At 39.7% G+C, this 24,261-nt stretch overlaps 1 protein-coding gene across 2 annotated transcripts in view; it reads left to right on the top strand.

Annotated features, from left to right (window-relative positions):
- The window catches only part of LOC143896625 (uncharacterized), a 109,968-nt gene that overhangs the window by 16,662 nt on the left and 69,045 nt on the right, over positions 1-24,261 (top strand). The gene's annotated exons all lie outside the window — the stretch shown is intronic.

Genomic DNA, 24,261 nt, shown 5'->3' with positions numbered 1-24,261 from the left:
AGAAAGATTAAATGCTATGCTATTTAATAACAAATTGTTCGGCCAATTTATAATCGATTTTTTTAAAACAAAATTTTAGAGAAAGATCATCATTTATTGTAACGTTTTTGGAAAATTAGAATTAAAATTTTATTAGTAAGTAATCTTTGAAAAAAAGTATCTTTGCCTGAAATTTGCTGAAAAATATAGTTATTTATTCAGTCTCTTAAAGTTTAATTTACAAAAGGTTCTACTTCTTTAATCATTTACAACTAAAAAATTATTGAAGTTTTAAAATTTTCACTAAAACAAGCTTAACTCCAGATTGATTTAAGAATGTTTTATCAAAATACTATCCAGTTTTCTGGATCGATATGTATTTATTAAATCGATCATTTAAGCTTGTTTCGGCACATCGCAAATGCAAGAGAAGTAAAATGCAATTTGGGATTTGATGCAATAAAAATATAGAAATATTATATTATGTAATATAAATCGCAGTTGCATTTGGCATAAAAGAATGCTTTATTTTGGGGACTGGTTTGCTGAACCACAGTGTGTTTAATATAAACATTCAATATTTTCCGCGAATGCCGATGGTGAAGCTAACGCGTCCTTCCATCGAACGATACGATAAGCGTGGGATAAGTGGCGCTCTCCGTAGAAGCTTCGAAATTAATTCCAAGCAAGAAGCCCTTCGTCGTTGCTCGTCCTTACCCTACTCGCCCACAGCCTTCCGCAAACACACGGGAGCGGTCTGACGGATATAGCCCGGGTTAAACTAACCTAGTCTAACCCAACCGAACGCAAAGCACCGAGGTTGTCCTCTCACCGCGTGCAAGGTGCAGCCTACTGTCTATCTGAAGCTGCCACGAACCATCAGGAACAAGATATCAGCCAGGGAACAATTCCAATCAATTTGAGGCGGATGTATTCGTCCGACCCCCAACCCCTTCCAACCCCCTCGCAATGGTTGCTCGTGGACCAGCCGATATGACAAGAGTACATCCAAGAGCACCCCACAAGGTATACATACTGTATACATATAATCGACCGCGAATCGAGATGCCATTGGAACAATCGGATTTATCGTCGGTCGCGCGGCCTCGTGGAAGATCCCCCCGGAGAGTTAACTGTTTTGTTGACCGCAGAAGTATAAGGGTACATATATATGTAATATAAACCGCGATAAGTTGGGAAGCTGCCGGATTGGAAACTTTGGTAAGACTTTGAGTAGGGCTTTCGCATTCGAAGATGGTATTGGTTCAAACGAGATTCTGATATTTCATATTTTCGAGTCTGTAGAATATCTGCATATCTCGCATTTTATTATTAAGCTTACTTACCGATATCTCACATTTAAAATAATTACTTAAAATTATTTTAGTTTTGTCATTTTTCATTAATATTGATAAGAAAGAATGACACCTCTCTTGTTAGAAATCTATTTAACAAATTAAGTTTTTCCAATGACTATTATTGTACTACAGTTATGAATATAAATTGTCATAATTCGATTGCGCGCAAAACTTCTTTTTGTCATTTGCATTCTAACTAAGTACAAATTGGAATAACGATAAGAAAAATAAAGTTTGTACAGCCGCTTTATCTGATAGAAAAGCTCTTGTTGCGTAATTAATGGCCAAGTATTATTGGAATTATTTGTCCGCTTTGGCGTCGGCAAATGAGACGCTTGTCGGCTAGTGTCATCAAAAGAGAATACTTGCGAAACAAACGATACACATGTACAATGTACACGCTCGTAAATCACGATGTTTAACATCCATCTAGTTGGTGCCGTTAAAGTAGTCGCTACGTATAGCCGGGCGATAAAATATTTACGTCTTCCATCGCGGAGCCGTAGAGCTGTCGCGGTGAGCTTCGAATTAGCTTTGAGATTGGCGTTCGATCCGCCGATATCCGCGAAAAGTTAGTGCTGTTTGCGAGCTACGAACCGCGAGCCCTATATTTTGATATGTTCGTGCCGATCTCCCTTTCCCTCGCACCCACACACACACATACACGTGCATCGATGGAATGTTCGCACGAATAGCGCAATAGCGCTGGCATTGAAGTTTTCATGCTCCAACGACTTTTTCCGGGGCCGCGAAACCTTGTATACGATCCAGCCGTATGTGATACGAGCCGCGTGTGGCATACCAGTTCGAAGACGGTCTTTAATTCAAGGAAGCACGTGTCCGGTGTAAAGCTCGAGACCATTACGTGGCTTGTAGCATGTGAACTAGAAGAGGGTAAGAAAGGATTCTGGCGTAGCACAGAGTAAATTCGTACAGAGAAAAATTGCAGCAACGACGACGACGACGAAGAGGAAGGTGGGCAACGGCGATGGTGTTCTCGATCTCGATTCGATCGGACGACGGTAACTTCGATTTTCGATACTCCGAAAGTATCTTCTTTGTGCGCCGCGACGAGATAGAAAAGCAGACTGTGAATTTACAAATATACGAGTGGTAGCGAGTAAGAAGAAAGGATTACGGGTCAACCGGGAACAGAGGTCTCGGGGAAGATACCGGAGAAAACGTTAGGTATATAAGCCAAGAGAGAGAGGGACTTAAATAATCAATCGCCTTCGCGAAGGCTGTAGGTAAAAGCCTATAGAGCGCCAGTCCTCGGGCGAAGTGTTTGCGCACCCTTCGTTTCTGCTCTTCTCCTTCGCGTCTTCTTTCTTCGAGATCGTCCTTCTTCCTGCTCTTTAATACAACCCCCCTCCTTCTCTATCTTATAGTCTGCAACACCTTTCACTAGACGCTTTCTCGCCGCGTTCACATTCTACTTCAGAAAAAGCTGGGCGCACACAAAGAGACTTCGAAGTTGAGTTTTATGGCCGGCAAGGTCGACTTACTTGGTTTATGAGAGTGACCGTACCGCTGTCCTTCGTGAATTTTACTCGATCGTCGTGGCCGATAGGACCCACGAAAGATGAGGATCCAGTTTCTTAATGCTTTAGCGGTTTTATTGAATTTTCTTCATAACGCGAGTTTGATAATCTGGTTCTTCTCGTTCATGCTCGCGTCTGCTTTTTCTCTTTATTGAACGTGTGAAAATTTGTATGCGCTAAGAAAGTAAAGTTCTTATACATTAATGAACAGGGCACTATTTTTATGCTGCTATCGTAATTATTAATACTGCAACGTTGATGTGATATCTCATTTTTAAAGGTACATTTTCATATTACATTTCTTTCGAATTTATATAAAAATATTTTTATTAAGAAATTGCATTGACGTTTATGATAAAAACATAAAATTTGTCCAAATAAATACTTTTGTTTCTTATTTATAACAGACTTGTTCTTGTTTTAAAGAATTTTTTACTGAAAAATGTTTACGGGGGAGACTTTAAAATCTGCTTAATATCTGGCGAACGCGGTTGTTTCTACTCGCAATTAGGAATACCAACTGCGTGCTACAAGGGAGTAAATGCCAGTGTTGGACACGGTTTTAAACCGGTGATTAGAGATTTCAATTCGTGTCCTGCGTTCACGTCATTCGTTAGGAACGAAATTAACGCGCGACATAATCGCGAAGACTAGAGGCTCGTCCGGCGGGGCAACGAAAGGGATAAAGATGCCGCGGGAGGATGGGTTAATTCTGCATAGCGCGTGGGTTAATTTGGAAAACGTGCTTCCCGGATTGTTGCTATGGAAATGAGAGAGCGTTCGTCCTCACGTTTCTCTTATTCTCCGAGTACGGCTTAATTTCCGAGAGGGAGAGAGAAAGGGAAGCAGGCTGAGGTGGAGGCGGAGGGAAGAGGAAGATGACAGTCGCAGTAACCGTACAAAGCGTAATGCGAGTGGGTAATAGCGAAGATCTGTGAGAAACGGAGGAGGTGAGGGAGGGGGGAGGGATAGAAGGGTAGAGGAGAGGGAAGCCGAATGGAAAAGCAAGGAGTTTAGGAGAGGAAGCTATTGCTATCCGGGCTGGATGATGTAGAAGAGGAAGACGAGAAACGGGAGAATAACGTCACGTACACAGCGCGCTAAGAGCACGTTTCTTCACCCGTTCCGGTTGCTCGAGTGTATTAATCCTATACGCGAGAGAAAAAGAGGGAGCCCTCTTGTACTTTTCACGTTCGGGGTTCGCGGCGGGAATCTAGCGCAGACTCTTGATAATCTTCGACGCAGTGTTATTGCTGCGCCGGCGAATAAAGTAATATTCCCGCTAACGCTCATAACACCGTGTACCCTTCAATTACGTTTGTAGAATTTTTATTAGCACGTTCGTGTCTACATTACGCAATGATGCCATCGCCACCGCCGATGCCATTCTCTCTCGCATATCTTCCATTTACTTAAGCTCGAATATAATGACGCTATAAATGCGCTTTCTAGCGTACATTTTCTTTACTGAAAGATAGTATGAAAAAACATAATTGCCAAATATCATGGCAAATTATGTCTCTAACTGTATGTTATAGAAGTATTTTTTTTAATCATGTGACAAAAAATAATAAAACACTGCAACACTCTATAACTCTATAATCAAATATTATACACTAAAATATTGGACAAAATGAATTAATTAATGATTTTTTCTTTACAATAACTGTTATTATTATATTAATATATATATATATATATATATATATATATATTATAAAAGTTATAAAAATAACTTTTGATCAAATATAATATTTGTTTAATGAATCCGTGAAAACATCGTCACGTCGTATATCATTTTTGCGCCTGATCCATTCGATAGTTTGCTCTTTTTCTCATCCAGCTAATAATATCATATTTCCTGAGTAAATAACGTGAAATTCCTGCTCTTTTTTTTACTGTTATGATACACGAAAAATAATATTTTTTACAATAACAATACTGATAAACGAGAAGTATATATTTCGTAATTATCGCGATTTATCTGTGCGCATAAGAAAATGTTTAGATGAGAATTCTTGCAAAACTGATGCAGTCAAGATAATACTCTTTGTTATGCGTGTCTGTGTGCACTGCATCAACCGCTAAAAACCGTGATACCTGATGTTTGCACGCGGATCGGCCTGGGATCCGCATATCACGATGGCCACGTTTATGCAAAGTCTTATTTACGCGCGTGTACAATATGCCGTCATCCCGGCGTGCGTGAAACACCGCGGCGAAGGGTGCGTTTTCTCGCATAACTCTTACCGCTTAGAGTGACAAATAGCCACGGCGACGTCGCGCATGCTTGGACGACGATAAGAAGGGCCGAAATTTAAAGGCAAACTCACGGCACCATCTTAAAGGTTCATGCTATCGTTAAACACTAAGATGCGCGTAGAATTTGTGCTGCGAAGTAAATTTATACGCGTAACTTTTGATAGTCTTATTTTAATGACTTAGTCGCGTAATTAAGTCTTTTCGACCGTCGAGATGCGTGATTTTAAACAGAATAGAAAAAGTACTAATTCCAACATTTTATATTATTTTGATTTATGCTATTATCTCCAGCGTTTGTCTGTCACATCAAACGCTAAACATCGACAAAAACAAAAAGAATCTAGGTTTCCTCTATTTCTCGCTCTTTTTATCGATACGTTCGATGATATAAAGCAGACTTCTGGAATCGAGAGTGACGTAAATGCGAGATGGCTTTTCTAGCCTGTAACGGAGCTCATCATCAATATTATTGCCTCTCGAAACGTCGCAGCACTGCAAATATCGGTACGCGATGGTAGAAAATACTTTTCGGCCCGGCAGTAAAGACGAGCGCTCATCGGATCGTAAATGCAGTGGAACCGCAACGGCGCGGCGCGGCGGCGGCGGCCGTTTTAAGTTCGATTGCGAGTGTATCATTCATGCACGTGTGCATGCCATGCATATATATTGTATATTATACCTCGGCATGCGAGATGAATTTTCAGATCTCGCTTTGACTATCTTGCCACGCATCATATAATTGTCATGATGAACAAGAGAATCGAGATAAATGCATTATCTAATCCTCTTCTAATATAATATAAATTTGGATAATGATAAATAAATTACTTTAAACAAATAGTACACATGTGGGATATTTAACGGATCGGGTTTTTCTCGATGAGTCGTTTTATGTAAATATTTCCGATTTATTTTTTCCCATCATTAATATTCTGCACGTTATTAGCATTTTTTTTATATTAATTCCGGACATCGATATGGACATCGCGCGCAACTCTGCGGATTGCGAAATGTATTGTTCCACGCTGTCATATGACGATCGAATGTTTAATCAAGATGTTAAAAAAACAGATGTGCGATTGAATTCATCACTAATACATCAGCGAACCAGTGGCAAAGTTTGTACAGTGCGGCATGATATTTGGTAAACCGGACCGATGAGAGTTTTATTAATAGATGATCAGTTTTCTATGTTTCACAGAACGGACAAATTTATTAAAAGCCGCAAAGTGGCTTACGCCACGTTAATGCATCCTCGCCGTTTATATGCATATTCTACGCTATTAGCAAGATTTATTCCGCGTCGCGCGTTAATTAAAACGCAATTGAATAATCCAGAAGATAAATCGTTTTCGCGTCTATATGCGCGAAATACGCGCGCGTCTCCAATTTCGCGCATAATTCTGCTTCTTGCGTGCAAATCACTTACGAGTTACGCACTTAGCCGTGCGAGTAATCTGATTTGTTGTACTCGGGCTATAGCAAATTCTGCGCCAACAAACACTCGTTACCTGATGCCGATGATCATAGATTACTGGGCTGAGCACACTCGCGTCGATTTCAGTTTGCGCACACGAGCCATCGAATAGCACTTTATATATCGTCTCGTCCCTCTCCTCCGCATTGCGCGTACCTATAATATACGCGCACGAATACGCGTCCGTCGACTGAGTTTGGAATTTCAACGCTCTCGTAACCTACTCTACAAATACTACAGAGCGACCCGTTAAATTGGAGGAGAGATAAAGCGATTGTTACCTTGATGTGTATGTACGCTAAATAATCGTGTTGCCTCGCGTACGCGCCGATCAAACATCCAATCGGCGTCAAAGGTGTCGCGCAAAAGTTAAACCCGATCCGTTTAGCGAATAAATAATCGTATCGCGCAAAAAGCAGAATGCGAACGGACGCGCGAAATCGTTTTATCCGTCGGCAGTCATATTGTTGACGCGAATTTATCGCGCGTTCTTCCGCGTTCTTCGGAAACGCACATTGCGCGATCTTAAATTTCCTTCGTCCGCGCGAAAATATTGGCGCTCCGCACACCGCCCGCGCCGTTACCGCGGTGGCTGGCGGTGACTTCCGCGCGGCGTGGTGACGATAAATAAATTATCGATCGCCGCGATCGCAAAATTATATGAGGTAATCATTAATGGGCTTGCAATAGCACGTTGCTCGCAATCACGTTCGAGTTTCATTGTTTACGGAGCACAATCGTCCCGCGGCATTAATTAATGCGTCGACGGCATATACACACGATTAGCATTATTAATGCAGGATGGTTGTGCACGCGGTGCGCAGTAAACGATTGTCTAGGTCGTAATGCAGGATTCCCGATTCGCGCAATAACAAACTTTATCGTCGTACGTTATATAGCCGCGGTATATATGGGGCGGCGGGAGTCGCGACGCCAGCGAAAATTTAGGGATTTAAGTACATAGAACACGCAAAAACTACCCCGCGCTTCCGCCCGAGCGGCGGAGTCAAAGCGCAGTCAAAGAAGGTTAATTAATTGAGCTGCTTTTTGCATCGTCGTACAGTTATATATATCGCGGAAAATCCATTCACGACACTGCATTAGAGCGATTATTTAACGGGGGGGACATGAGCCTGGCGCGTGTGAAATCTCTTCCTGTATAGCTAATGATAAAAAGAGTTTTACGCGAGAGCATATTTCACGTTAATATTGTAATAACAAGGACAGCGGTATAAATATGTAAACTACTAGCGATGGATGCTCCAAAAATATTGAGAAAGTTTCGCCCATAAACTGTTCTAATTTATAGCATGCTACATTTGACAGATTACGTTACGTTATTGCACTTTACGTGAAGAGACGAAGGAAATTGAGGTCTGTGTATACGTATATCTCTTCTGTCGATATTGCCAATGCACCAATGTACCAATAAAATATTAACGTCCTTAGTAATCTAAATCCCGTCGATTAAGAGATTTCGAAAAAGAGGAGAAATTTCTGACAATTAATAAATCAATGAATACTAATAGTATCGCTGCATCATCTCGCTCGCAGCGAAACCAAAGAATCGTGCTTTCTGATGGAAAAACCGCTCATTTTACTTCGCCCTTTTTTTTTACGTCGAAGCCGTTCCAATAATCTCATTAATTTCCATTACGGATATTGCAATGCCTTTATGCTCATGTCGCTGCAACTCTCTGTTCTCCCTGGCAGTCAACTCTTGTCGAATTAATCGTGAAAAAGGTATCTCTTCCGTATCTGTCTCCCCTGCCTGCTCTAACGCTGCTCTTTCTCTTCTTCTATCGCTGTTTCACTCATTGTCGTCTCTCTTTGTCTGCACTTTTTCACGATCCCGTATCTCTCGCCTCTCGCCGAATAAACGGAGAGACATAATATAGGTACGATGATTTTTAATTTAATTAACGCGCCTTCGCTTCGTGTCATCCGTGAGTCTGTTGCTCGCCTCGCGCCACCGTACGTTATGAACGATTATCGTGTCTCATAAAGAGATTAACGCCTGGAGCGCTCTTTTTCTTGTTTTCCCCGATACGCCAGCGTCCTGCCTCCCGTATATAATGAGAAACATCGAATCGAGAGAGAAAGCGAACATTGGGGAGATCACGATAAACCGCGAGTTGATTTAAAATTTCAGTTTACAATCCACGGTTGAAAGGCTATTCCTACCAGTAATTACAAATGCGAAGATATCTTGTGCTGTATAGTAATAATATCATTTGAATACTCGTTACGTTGAATACTTGTTATTTCTTTGAACTTGTTTTATTATTGCGTTTTATTGTTAAATCCTTAACTTCAATCTATATCAGCTCCAGCACATTCATCATTTAGTTATTTGCAACATGTGGATTATTATTGCCAGACGAAACGTTAAATTTTAACTTGATGCAGTCGATTGGAATTACTAATTACAGATCAATTGCAGTTGATCTGTACCATCTGTACCATTTAATAACTCTTGACGCGCACAGGTATACGCGTCAAATGACGACGCGAACGGGCTTAGGCTTAAAGCGCGGCCGGTTGATAATTCGTCTCGGATATTCTCCGGCGTTTGTGGTGTGGACTACTAGAGAAGAATGAAATTTTGTGCATCACTCTGGCCCACTTTATTACTCATTTACATGCACAAGAGCGATGCGATGCGAGCGCTTGCGTGAGCGAGCCGTACGTGCTCACGTACACGCGCTCACGACGGCACCGTGGTTACGTGAGGGGTCCCAGTAGGGGAGGGTCAGCTATTGGGGGTAACGGCAGTCATTTTTAACCCTTTATGCAGGGAGGGTCGAGATTAAAGGGCAGATTTGCCACTCGATTTGCCGGGAGAGTCTCTATCGACTGCAACGAGGACGAGAAGGACCACTTTCAGTTCATCGGTGAACAAATTTCATACTTCTCCCTCTTCACAATGAAACCAGAAAAAGGAACACGATCGTTGCATCGCTTGGAATAAGAGCAAATGAGGACAGAGAGCACCGTGCTTGAAGTTTTTGACGTTTTCTTTCATTATACGAATGTAAAACTTATTACAAACGCGAGCAAGATGTAAAATATCCGGTAGATTTAATACTAATTATGGGATAAATAATATTGATAACGGCAAATAAACAAGTAGAAATTATTGCCGTAAAATAATTATAAAAAGTATTAAAATGTAACATGACATAAAAATATTTACACACACACACGGTCGAAAATATATATTTTATATAATAAAATATAATTTTTCCAAGTTTTTTAGAGCAATATAAACTATATCTAGAACTAAGTTAAATATTATACAAAGTGACGAAGAAAGTAGTCAAGTATAACGTGCCAAAAATTTTAGCTTGTGAAAGAATTGGCAGGCAAAGCTGATGGGTCATTGACTAAAGAATGAATACGTAAATCTGTAGCTTGGTAGTCTAGTAAGATAGTTGGGTAGACCGCGAGAAAACTGTCAGCGGGATAGATAAAAGTGGATAGAAGATTCTTAGCGTAAAGACCTTGGCTCAAGTAAACGAGCTCTCCGCAATTCGATTGGCTCCGAGCGACATCGTGCATATTAAATCGGCGTTATTTGAATGTCAAAAGTACCTTAGTTGGTAATTTCGTTTTAGCTGGATATACGTGCGATTCAAGAAGAGAGAAAAGGGGGCAGCGAATATTCTGAAATAAAACGCTTCAAAGGTGGATGCAATTTTGGGATAGATAGAAGTTCTACATCGATTGTCACGAATATATCAAACTCGTATAGCAGTAATTTCTCCTTAAATTTAATTTTAGAAGTATTATGAGCTTGTGAAAAAATACGATAAATACAGTAAATTGATGTTAAAAATGTTCTTCGCTGAACTTCTAAATTAAAACTTGCGATATCGGAATTTTTTGCTACATCAAATTAATTATATCGTCGTTTAGACGTATCGATATAAGACTCGTGTCATTTATGATTTGTGTTTTACAATTTATTTAATTGCTAAAAATACTGCTCAATAATAAGTAGGTCAGGCTGGTCGAAAATATTGCGCATGTTCTAGACATCTTCATACCATATGAGGAATGTTCAATCTCGTACTACATGTCATTCCGTGGTAGGGAATCAGCGGGCCACTTCGGAAATAGAAATCTCATCTATTGGAAACCAGCCGCGTACCGCAGGATACTATATCTCCCCACTCCAGGATTAATTAAGGCACTCTCCGATGGTACCACAGGTACCACAGGCACTCCTGGTAGGCAAATCAATCGATCAGATCTACCACCTTGCCACCTCATCCCAGAACCAATCAATTTACGCTCCAGAGCGGTTTTCTATTCTGAGCGATCCTTGATTAAGAATCATCTCTTCGTCATTAATCGCGTTCTTCTGGGAAACTGATGACGTTTCCTTCTATTAACGCAAACATTAGTTCGATTTACAGTTAATAAAAAGAAAGTTTCAAATTAATTAATAAACAGTATGCCTAAAAAATTGTTCTCTAAAGATATATATTTAAAGTATTAAAACTGTAAGATTTTTTTCCGTCATAACGTTACGAAGCTCTTAGATTGTCTTCCAGACCGTCTTTGAGCCTAATAAGCTACGGCTTTACGTGTATTGCTTTAAAGTCGCTATTTGCGTTTGTCTTGAAGCACGTCTCTTCACGCGTACATGTACCTTAAATAACGCGTAGTACGATGCAGGGAGGGACAATTGAAGTTAAGGATGAGGAAAGGCGAGGAAGACAGAGGGTAACAACGTCGCCGCAGCTTCACGGCGGAGCCACAAATTCCTTAGTCCCGGTACGGTTTAAGACTTAAGGGTTTCCATGGTGAAAAGGCGACGAGTCACTGTCCTGAGATCGTGTGACCCACGGTTATCATGCCAGGGAAACCATGGCTCCAGAAACGTTATTATGACACATCGCCGAGGCAAGCGGCGCTCTCTCCAGGTTTTTGCTTTTCGTCGGAGCAGAAATTGCAGAGGATTTAGTTTTTTGTATCCGCGCTAAATTTAGATTTATTACCGGTATACGTCCGCGAGCAAGCACGAACACAGTGTTTACGTCTGTTTACGGTGTGCATTATCCTTCCGGTTCTCTTTCTCTCCCCCTCCTTTCTTCCCCTCTCTCCCTCTCTCAGTTAAGGAAACTGCTTGGATTACTGTCAAGCACTTCTTATCTATTCCGCTCTAATTACGATATTATATTGCTTACATGATATAACTATTGCCAAGATAAAAATGATAAAAATTTTATGTAATTTTATCATAAATACTCTGGTATTTATACATATATTTTCTTAATGCTGTATTTTTTATTTACATTATAAAAACTATAATATCAGCATAAAGTTTGGTTGATTGTAATATATTGATATGAAACGATTTATTAGATATATATATAAATTGCACTTATTGTTAAATATAATTTTAGTCGCTTTCAATGACAGTTATACTTAATTATATTTTTAATATTTAATACCCTAAAAAAGAAGGGCAATGTTCCCAATATCGCTTCCTAATTAATTTCAGCTGTCTAAGTTAGCCCATTTTTTTTCATCTGCTCTAACAAACTCGATATCAACTGATGGGCTCCGTTAACTCTCGTTCGACACACGCCTATATGAGAGAGGCCAAAAAAAGCACAAAAATGGGGAAAGATAGATAAATAACCCTTATCGCGCGGACTTATGACTTACGAATGAATTACCCAGTCACCCTTCGGAGTTATCTGTCCCATATATCATCGGAGACATTCTTGGTTCGCCCGATAGATGCGGCTATGCGCGGTCCTGCAGCCGTTTCCCCATCATCCTCCGCTATTTATCAGGCAGGTTCCTTCGTCGCGACGCTTCGAGAAGTTCGTTAACTTTTTCCTTCGACGCGTCACGTGCCCACGGACGAGGGTGTGCGAGAAGGTATTAATAAAAACGTGTCGCGTCTCCATCCGCATCGATGTAACTCTCCTCCTCTTTCTATGCCTCGTCCCGTCGTTCCTTCCTCTTTCCAACCCCTTGCCCCCGGCCACCCCTTACCTGTATACCTGTTCTCCAACCACTCGCACTTTTTTCACGGCAACGTGGCGCGATAGCAAAAAATTTCCGATACGCCGGCAGAGAGTACAAATTACTCGGACGCCGGTAATGAAATGTAAATAACTTATAGGCAATGCGAGCAATTTGTCACGTATATCTCGTAATTGCGTCGGATGAGAGAGATACACGAGGTGTGCGATAAACGTGTTACCGTGATTACATTCCGATTAATTCGAAATGCATTTGCATCTTCTTTCAGACAGCTAAATGCGATGTGGAAAGCATTTTTTTCTTTTAAGGATACGCTTAAGAAAATTTGATAACTTAATACAATAATAGATTTATAAATAAAGCTATATACACACAATCATAGAATTTTTTTTAAAATATCTTTAAATTATTTTTGTGAATATATATTATACTTGGTGTAATTTTTGTGTTTCTTATAATTTCTTTAAATTTATCATTTTAAAACAGGTGTAATGTTTGAACTACAACATAATTAGATTAATGTAGAAAATTGTATTTTACTCTACAGTGTCAAACTGGTTGTCACGTTGGTTAAAAGCATGACATTTTGGTGAGTGAGCTCACTACTCGGCAAAATGAATGAAACGAAACGGATAGAACGTCGGTAATCATTTTATAAATGCGCTACGATGTGGCATTAACAGTTCCGTAGGATAAATCATTTAGTTCCCATTTCGTTTGGTAAAATGCCGAGCGTTAAGGTAAAGAGAGCATTGTGTTCCAATAATTTGATAAAAGTTTGCGTCGGCGGCGCCTCACGATTGGCGACCGGGCCGAGGAATTCTAACGTTAATTATAAATCCCGGCGGTGTAACGATAACGAGGAAAGAGAAACGAATAGACGTGGAGTGAACACGCTGGAGGGAGCGCGAGAGGTATAGGCGAGAGGAAAAAAAGACGAAAGTCCGTGGGAATAGTTCCAAATGGGAGCCATTAATTTTACTCATCCGCCTCGCGGCAACTCGGCGCGTAATAACGAACGTGAAACGATATGAGAAAAGTTGAGATACCTGTCCGCCCATGCCAGCCCTTCCCCGTCCGCGCGCCGTCCGACGCCGCGCTACAAACCCCCATCCCTCGAGTGGTTAATGCAAAATCGCGTTTACGGAGTAAGTTGCTTTTTTTTTATTGCGGTCGTTGCACAACCACAGCCGCAAATTTATGATATTCTAATGTAAGTGCTTCTCCCCTCCTTGCTTCCTTGCCATGCCTTCCGTTTCGTCCGACGACGACGGCGGGCCTGCCTAGTTTATGCAGTCGCTTACGTTAATCACGAGGTATCTCATTAATTTTTTAACATTCCATCGAGAGGCGTGAAGGTACATTTATCTCAAAACTTCTGGGTCATAAATGTTTTAAACGGCGCGATTCGCTGGTTATTCTTGCATTCTTGCATAATGTACATAAAAGCTGCATTGACGATATCGATGTCATGCGCGTTGGTCATTAAATTTTCTTTATTAAAAACACGTTTTAATGGACAATGCAATTAATGAATCGTCTCAATAAATTCTACGCTCTATTTGCTCAAATGTGACGTATATCTTATTGAAATTCTTAAAGAGATCCAAAGCTCTCCGCACGACGGTTGTGTCAGTAGTCGTAAGTCGCTTGGTATATAAATGTCTAAGAGGCTTACAAGTAAAGAAAGAGGAAGTCTCGTTCTGTGGTTTCGCGTACTTTTAGCAAGAGTAATGCGGGACACTGCTATCATCAAGAGTTTGCAATCACTGGCGCGCCAGTATGAAAAGAGGAAGATTTACCAAGGATTTACAGCGTAGGTTCAGAATCTCGTCCAGGTAACACATTAGACAGAGTTCGGAGTCATGAACGCAAGTGGTAGCTTCCGAGATGCTCATGCCACTTACTCGGCCAGTCAATTTGCGTAATGAAACAGTGAGACCGCACTCGCCAAGGACCAATTACCGCGCGAAAAGGCCGCAGGGCTGTACTTAGCCCTTACCCGAAACCACGGTAGACCACCCCGTCTAGAGAGGAATCACGGGCGTAATTGCGTCATTCGGGGACGCGAGAATCGAGCGATGTTTCGTCGAGAGCGTCGTTATAGCGAAAACGTTGCCATGGGTGCTGCTGGACAAAGGTCGGATACGAGATAGACCTTTTTTCGATTTGAAAAAGGGATTTTCAAAGTCCTTCAGACGGGACGTTGAGTGTCTGCCGAACACGTGAGATTCGCGTTTATTGCGAATAGGGCAGACTTAATCGATCGAAAATTGTTAAAAAGTTTTATAGTTTAAGTTCTGAAGATCACATTTATAGTCGTCGTTTGAATTCTGTCCTAAAAGAGAGTATCAATGAGATACCTATAATAAAGTTTCATATTTTAAGATCTATAGACGGATTAACAGACATGCTTTATCCGATGTTTCCTGAGGCCTCCTCCTCTCAAATTATTTGGTTGCATCACACATTACACAACACAACACAACGAAAATACAATAATACAATAATTATATTATCGCGTGCAAATTAATTATTGAAGATGATAAAGATTACGCCAATTGTCATTACACAATATACCTTTGCACGGCATTCTCGATATTAACTGTACGTAATGCGCAATTCCGTGAAATATAAAAAAATATTAATAAACAATCAATTACTTTTTGCTTTATTTTATTTTTTTAATTCAGAAATGATAATAGACAAGTTATATATTGACGAAAAATTCAAAGCGCAATACGATCGAGATATAATCAAATCAGCAAGCGTCATTAAAGAATTTATCGTCATCCGTAAATATCACGATACAAATTAAAATTCTTGACACGTCTGTCATTTCGATACTTGAATAAATCGCATAATATATCTGTAGTTACCGCTTTTATATACTTATTTTTATATGTTTATGCGCATTGTTAATAGTGAAGGTTAAATAATTGCATGAATTAAGACCAGTTGATTATTCATGCGATAATCGTATTTCATGTCAATAATAATGAGACGCGAAGTTGCTCACGACATTATATTATTACCTGTTAACTTGAGTGTATGAATGTAAACGAGACGACCTTGTATTTCTGATGTGCAATAACATGGTATATACTGGCACGACAAACATTAAGATCAGATTTCAGATATATGATTATTATTCCGAACTCAGCCAGAAGTGCTTAATTAAATCGATGTCGATTTAATGTCGATGTGTCGATGAATGGTCGATGTCGAATACTTGATATTTTTGTCATATTTGATTTCGTTATAGTTATTTTATGTTAATTGCGCAATTATATTTATATAAGATTTTACTGTATTTCGCGGACGGTCAGTTCTATATCGAATTGATGCAAAATTGAAAAGCACAGTTATACGTATATATGTGTATTCGATGAACATTGACCAAAATAGAAATTTAATAGAAATATTCACAATTGTTCAATTAACATAAAAATAATTATGATAAGATCAAAAGTGATAAAAATATCAATCAGTATTCGACAGCAATCAAATATTCAACACATTAAATTCAAATATTTTTATTTATTTTTAATATTAATTTTAATCTACTCATATTTATTTTGATCTATTTTTCTTATCAAAATTTGACAAATAAACAGATGATAGAAATAGTTATATAAATTTGCATAGATTACCACAATAACTGATGCAATTAGAAGTAGATGTATAGTAAACAATATATCGTTTTGGAGGTAGAACTAAGTGATTAAAAAATATCTAGTATAAAGATAGCTTGTAATAATATCTTTAAATATGTACATATTTAAGCATAAGATAAAACAGGATTTTTAAAATGTTTTAGTCATTTTGCTAAGTGATTGTCAATTCGTTATTGATATACGCTGATATGAAATGTCAAAGACAATAAGCCACAATCACAATATTTTGATATTGTGATTACAGCTTTTTGAGAGCGTAAATGTGCAGCGCTGCAATACTAACTCGTTTATGGTGAAATAGAAGCGCGATACGCAACGATCTGCAGGAGCATTTGCATGTCAGGGAAAGGGAAGCTTTCGAATGCGAGTATTGTGCATTTTATCAATGGATTCCGGGATGTATTGTCCCCCTTGGATGAGTGACGTTGCATTGTGCAGCGTGCCAGCGCGCGGGGAAGTTGCTGATTGAAAATCGTATGGACGTAACGCGCCTTGCCCGCGGAGACCGCGACGAATGAGAACGCGCGGAAAAATACACTTCTATTGATTCAAACAAAATTGAGCTCCGTGAGAGTACAAGCACTTGGCGTTAAACCGCGGCCGTATTATGCAAACGCTTATGAGATATAAGAGCACGGAAAATCGAGATAAACAAGAAAATTGGCACAGTCTTAATTAACTCGGAATTGAATGAGGGATCCTTCTCGCATCCTCTCTTGCAGTTGACAGAGTTCAAAGACAGTAGGTCTTTGTGCATGGCGCCGATGTAACGGTAAAAAATGAAAATGGTCGAAAATGGTAAACGATGCATTCTTCTGGGCGTGACATTTTCTGAAGCTTTAAGTCTCAGACACCCGGTAACAGCGGTTCTTTGTTCGAGTCGAGTGCCCTTTGGCTACGACGAGAAGCGACGAGGAGTTGTCGACGACAGACTGTTGCTTGCTATTGACAATATCGGATGAGTTATTTTAAACTTTGTCTCTTACAGTTAAAACACAAAATTAATTATAAGTTCGTGAGTAACGTGGGCGGAATAAATTGCGTGTCACGAAAAATATCCTTCAGAGTTCATCGCCGGCAAACTTGGCGTGCGGCAGAGACAATCAATTATTACATCTCCGTGTATCCACATCCACAACTCGTGCGATAATCATTAATATATAATATTTACATAACGTTTTTCTAAATTCTCTGCTTTTCAAACGAACGATCCGCCGTGGCATTTCCGATCAAATCGTGAATTTCGAGCAGATCGCAATATATTTTTCGTGTTTCCCTAACTCCTTCAATGCGGGAGCTGCATTCGTTCTCTAATAATTTTTGGCTGACACGACCGCCGTGAATAACGAACGTGGGCTAATGAGAAGGCGAGATTAGAACCGTCCTATCTCTATCGATCGTCGCATTGTCGTCTGAGTGAATTTCGAATTCAACTCAGAGGTGCCAAACGGTTTCGTATTCACACCACGGCGTTTCACGAGTGTGGAAGGCAGAAGGACAGCCCGAGATGGAGAATGTTGAAAAAGGGTGGGACAGACGCGGCGCGAGGGGATGGATAGCTAGATGGAGGCGTCGCAGCCTCTGACAAACACGATGTTTGCGACGCAAATACTTCCGCCATGTGGAACTCCTGAGTCGGCTGCTGTTAATACAGAACGATTGATGCGCAAAATTCGAATTCAAAATTGAGATATATGTTGGTGTGGATTTTATTCGACTCGCATCGGAATACTAAGCGTATAAAAAATCCTGAGATTTTTGTACAATCTGCATCATAAACGTGTTCCCTAGTATCACACGAATCTAAAATAAGGGAAGAAATAAATGAGATGTTCTAATATTCAATTTTTTCAAGTAAATTATGGACAGCTCGATATGTCTGATTTAAATTCTAATAGTTGCAATTATTTTTATATTTTTGCTAAAATATGCATTTTCTGACATTTAAAGTAGAGTTTAGTTTTTGCTCGTAGGTAAATTTCTCATATTATTTATTTTAGTTATTAATGCAGTGTCAATATATTAAATCTTTCAGGACGTGGTTTAATGATGTAATTTATACTCTAAAGCCGTTCCAAAAGGATTAACAGCGCTTATGAAAACATAAATTTGAAAGTAATTTACCGTCTTTTTTGGAGACAAATAGATGATATATACGTACAGATAAAATTTAAATCAATATTACATTTTAAAAGACTTTCAGTTTTATATGTATAGATACTGATTTACGCGTACGTTGAATGTTGACTAGTTATATGCTCCTAAAACGTCAAATTTTCTTTGGACGACATTTCAAATTCAAGAAATTTCACACTCGTGCATCTGCATACATGCACATTTCACGGCTTTGAGACCGTAACTGCCGCAAGTAAACGCAATTCTTGTCAATCCAACGCGATGTTTGATGCAGTAAGTCGAGCGTTACGTTTGACGACTCAAAGAGAAAATTGTCGTAGGAGGCTATCGCACACGTGCGACGCAAACAGTCTATAAAATAATATCGTGCCGGTTCTCGTATCGGGCACGATCCCTCATCTACGCTCTCGCTTCTTAGGTGTTCGTGGTATATAAAATGCGGTCGAGCTACCACGTAAACGCGAGAGAATGCCGAAACAGTCGGCAGGGGGTTGACGAGTGTTTCCCCAGTGAGCGAGAGCGGACGGATGTCTGCTCAGGCCTCAGCACTGCCGTCCCTACTTTCCATTCTTCCCTTGTTGTTCCATTCCCCGGAAGATCAGCGGCGGGCTTATTGCCTCATGAATATGTATAGAAGTGATCGGTCTCAGGGCTGTACCGCACAGTGACGCCCGGTCATTAGACGTACCAACGGCGAATACAAGCCCGGGATAGGCACGAAGGAGCTCGAGGGAATAGGATAGACCGCGAACGAGGCACCGAGAAATTAACGAGTCACCGGTCGGCTGAAATTATATACACGGGGATAAACAGAGGAGGGATCTCTGGAACAGGTGGAAGCGCCGGCGAAAGACCCGTGCATCAGAATGCAGACCGTGGAAACGGTCGGGGCGTTGAATAAAACTAACTACGAGTTTGCACGGTCTCCTTATTTCCCTTGTTTTTTTAGCGGTGAAGTAATCAGCCGAAAAGGTAGTTTGATGGTGGCAGAAAAACATGGGTACGCAGTTGTTGAAGTATTTAGCGTTAATCGCAGGCTTGAATATTTGAATTATCATCATTTCGTTTTATAATTCGGAGTGCAATGTGGAATTTATAGTTCTTTTAATTTTTGGACTAACGCGCGTGCATGAGGAAAAGTATCATATGCTTATAATGATGTTTATTATAAGCGTGTTTTTATAGATATTTTTACACATATATTATACACATATAGTATTACGTTGCAAATTAAATCTCTTTATATAAAAATATAGGATTCTCTTTGTAAAACTTATTACAACACGTGATGTGATCTTGTTGAAAACATAAAACATAGATGTGATGTAATTTAATGCAGTCGCTGAAATAGACAAAGAATTCGATAATGATATAAATTAAACAGGAATGCTGTCAGGCGGAATTTTTAGAGTCACGTCGAAGCATTCCGTATTTCTGTATTTCTTTGTTCGCTTTAGTCTTTTTTATTAGAATGTTGAGAGAGAAACGCTTCTTCCTTTCTCGTAAAATATGTCCAATGCAGGATGTATTCAACAACGTTGAGACATCGACGGCGATCATTAAATGTCGAAGATATTTTACAGGAAACTATATATCGAAATGAAGTACCGATGCCATTTATTCATGCTTCAGTAAATGGAAAAAGTTTGAAATGATTTCAGTAGTTATTTATTATTATTGCATTAGGAGACATCACGACGATTCATTTTTTTGTTGAGCATAATTTAAATAAAAATTTCTTTTCTTTATTGTAATAGGAATATCTATTAAATGTAAACCTACTTATTGTTAGCATTATTAGTGAAATGGTTATTTTTCATAAGCATTTTTTATTTTATAAGTGTTTTATTTATGTGTGTTATTTTTTAGATATAGGGGTACACATCTATCTTTTAAATGTAAGAAACGAGATTGATGAACGAAGATATGGAATTGACATCATAAGAACGCGGAACCAGTTACTTCACGTTTATAGATTAGTTCGATAGCCTGAAAGAACGTCGATACCATCCGTTATCGTTTATTGCTTCGGAAACGAAGTTGAATGCCGTCTCTCGCTCTATGTGTTCTCAGCTATTCTTCGATAGTTCCTTTAAACTTCCGAATAGGCTTCCAAATAACTTCCAGGCAACAACCTCCGTTAGAGATGAGCTCTTTGTAAAGCTGTCTGTCATATAGGAATCTCCGTCCTCGTCAAGTGGAATCAGAGATACTCTCGGAAATCAAGAATTGATCATTCTTGCAGACATCTTTTTCGCATGGGTCTGCACGTCTTGACCTGTTGTATTTCTCTACCAATGCTTCTTGCAAAATCCGCTATTGAAATTTGAAAAACACGTTCTGAATAATTCTTCAGTTCAGTTTATATAAATCTCACTATCATCCATTTTTAGTGACACACATTGTTCAATAAACTGAGAATTTATTCTTTTTTTAAATAAAAACGTTAAGACAATGGAAATTGAATGAGTAATCTTATCGATTGCTACAAAATTGCGAAGAAATATTTATTCGTTAATCGTAATATGACATACCAGCTTAGAATAAGTTTCTACAACGCTCGCTTGTATCATGCATATTTTGCGGCTATCCGAAAAAGAAACGCGCGATATTGCGGCAATAAAAAGTGATGCGTGTAATCACGGCGTCGTTGAGAAATGGCCGACTAACGGGAACATCTGGTGCTTTGAAGCGGAAAACGGGTAAATCTTTCTTCATTTTTCTCATCCCCGCTCGGGACTTTCTAGTTAGCGTTTTCTTGCCGCGAACATCATAGATTTTCGAGTTTATTTCCACACCGGATAAATATGAATCTCTGAGAAATGGAGGAATAATTAAACGAACGGACAAAAGAAACTCGTGACTCTCTCCGCGCGATGTAACTTTGCCGCGACTTTCTTGAATTTCGTTCCCATTTATGTCCTACATATTACGCAAACAGTTTTCCGAGGGCCGGTAATGGAGAACTTCGCGATGGACTCGCTCTTAAGTTTCAGAGTTTTTGTTGGACAAAGTCGCCGCACTTCGTTTGCGTCTTATCGCGCCGGTAGCAACTACTTCAACTCGGAAAGTTGAAGTGGGTCAACGAGTCCGGATTTTCGAAATTTTCTTTCATGTTCCTTTTCGACTTTATTTGTCACGCTAAGATTTTAAAAGTCGCACCCCCTCCCCCTTAATCGAACTATTATAGTTTTCGAGTTATTACGGAAGCCGGATGCTCGCGCGAACGCGTAGGCGGCTGATTTTGCATTTCCCGCACGCGGAGCGCGGAACTACTTGGATGACCCGCTCGGAATTTTCAAAATGGTCTGGCAGCCGAGTTGTTTGCATCTCGTTTGCACCTGGCGAGGAAAGAAAGTTTCGGAAATTCTCGGCGGGCACTCGCTTTGCTTCAGAGATCCCAAGTTTTTTCGATAACTCGAAAATTATGGGCGCCCAATGGTCGTTTCTCCACATCTGGCCGGCGGAAACGACGTGTAAAGCCAAACTTCTGTAGAATCGAAGATTCTGGACAGAAGTCGACCGGTTATACGTTTTCACCGAAGCTGTTGGAAATACGGCGAGGATACATACATATAACGTACATAAGAAGCAAATAAATAAAATCTGAAAACTTTTCTCGAATTAAGTTGTAAGATTGTAGTGATTAAATTTTTATCTATTTTCCGAGAAAGTATAATGGTTTATCAATCGCTTATACGAAAAGATTACATTCGTCTTAAAAATGTCCGCGTCCGTGTCACAGTTTATTCTGAAGCTTTTCTTATTCTATTGGTACTATAACCAACTTTCAATTTGTTGAAATTTATTTTCTTTCGCGTTTAATACGTGCAATTCATGGTTACGTATACTGTAGGAAAGGGAAGCTTAGAGCTTGTAGCAATACGGATTGGTGTATGTAATCACGACCCGTTGAAAAATAGCCAAGCGGGCAGAAGCATATGGCGCTCCGGAATCGAAGAACACAGCTTTCCTCCACCTTTCTTTTTGATTTTCTCGTCAGCTGGCGCGGAGTATAATAATATTTTTGGTTCGAAGGTCGTTACTTTTTAAGTCGTGTGCCCGAACATTTCTGATATCTGAAGAAATACGCTCGCCTTTCATCGACTTCAAAGCACTCTGCGGAGTAAGTGAAATATTTAAGAAAATCTCAAAACGCGCGCGCATATACATATTTTGTACAGACTGTGTTGGATCACACATACTCGTTTGCTTGCTTGAAATGAATTAAATATAAGCATTTAGCATTGAAAGAAATCTATATGGTTTTAAAATTATTCAGTTTTTAATATTAAATAATTCCATATTTATGTAACATGTCATAAATTTTTGCTAAAGAAAACATTTAGTTTGAAAAAAACTTTACTCTGAAACATTTTATACAAAAGGAAAACATATAGCTCTTTGCTCACGCATACATAATTACCGTTCACCTCGTAGAGAAATCGATCTTTTATACCATATTTCTCATAAATTCGCTTGAGTTTAACGAGATCACGTACCCGCAAGTCGTTATATAATTTGTCGCCTATGAAAAAAACATGAATCCATGGTAGTAAGTGCGGAACGATGCGCGTAATCACGGCAACATTGAGAAATGGTCGAGTAGTAGTAGCATCTGGCGGGCCGGACCGGGCCAGGAAGCGAGAGAGGAGCCTCCTCCTGTTTTCTTGTCGATTTCCTCGTCGTCCTGCGTGAACAAGAATAATGCTCTCGGCCCGGCACCGGACCCGGTACACCAGATGCCGGCTCACGAAGATCGATACACGCCGTTGTTATTGCGTCCGGAAACGAGTATCGTTTATCTGTGAAGAAGGGGAGAGAGCGAGAGGAGGAAAAGGCGCGGCGGCGACGGCAGCGGTTCCTATTCTGAATTTCGAGATTCGAGATCACCAGTCCCAGATAGCAAAATTATCAATAGAAAAATAAATTTTACCTGAAATAAAATACAAAATTCCACAGTCGCCAATCTTTCATCTAGTATTTTTCGTTTGTATAATAAATGGAAAATCGCGTATGATATTCGGTGCTGAAACACGTACGGTTATTTGCTGAATTTTGTTCATTGCTTATTAGACACGTTAGAAGATATCGCGATGCTTTTCATTCTTTCTGATTTTCTCTATAAATATTCCAGGTTCACAAAGCAATTAATCAATCTAATTAATTTAGTAATCAATATTTGCATTTTTTTGCTTGCTCTATTAGTTACGCAGGATATATTATTAACGTTAATTTTGTTTTCAGAGTGTCTCAAATTATTTCTTTTAATTTAAACATGTATAGATGAATATTTTTCGGTAAGATATCGAAGCCTAAACTTCTGACGGTCATAAGTTGAGATATTTGTATTGTATATTTTGACAATAAAATCCCCTCTTATGGAGCGGGATAGGTCTCTGAAAGTCGTCTGCCGGAATCTTCGGGATTTCGAAATATCCTGATATTCTGCCCGATGTCTCCGCGGAAGAGATTGGTTCAGAGACGGTACGCAGAAGCCAATGTGATTGTACGTGGATACGAAGGGGCCGGATTGCGGCAGGTCACGTCGCGCTTCACTTAAAACAAGTAAAGGCCGCGGCAAAACCGTAGGACGGAACCAGTGGGTAAACGGATAAACCTAAGCCGAAGGATCTCTGTCCTTCTTCATGATGCGTCTGGCCTATACGTGCTCAACGTTCGGGACACGTCTACGACGAAAAATGGTCCCTCACAGAATATTCTCTATTAGAGTTGTGTGATACGAGATACGAGTATAAAAACTTTTAACATAGCAGTTTGCTGGCTGTGAATTATAAGAAAATTAATGGCTCGTTCGCGTCTGC

Source organism: Temnothorax americanus, unplaced genomic scaffold (genome assembly GCF_048541705.1).
Source record: "Temnothorax americanus isolate GAGA-0224 unplaced genomic scaffold, ASM4854170v1 Scaffold19, whole genome shotgun sequence".
In the NCBI taxonomy this organism is placed as follows: domain Eukaryota; kingdom Metazoa; phylum Arthropoda; class Insecta; order Hymenoptera; family Formicidae; genus Temnothorax; species Temnothorax americanus.
This window is presented reverse-complemented; position numbering and strand designations above follow the sequence as displayed.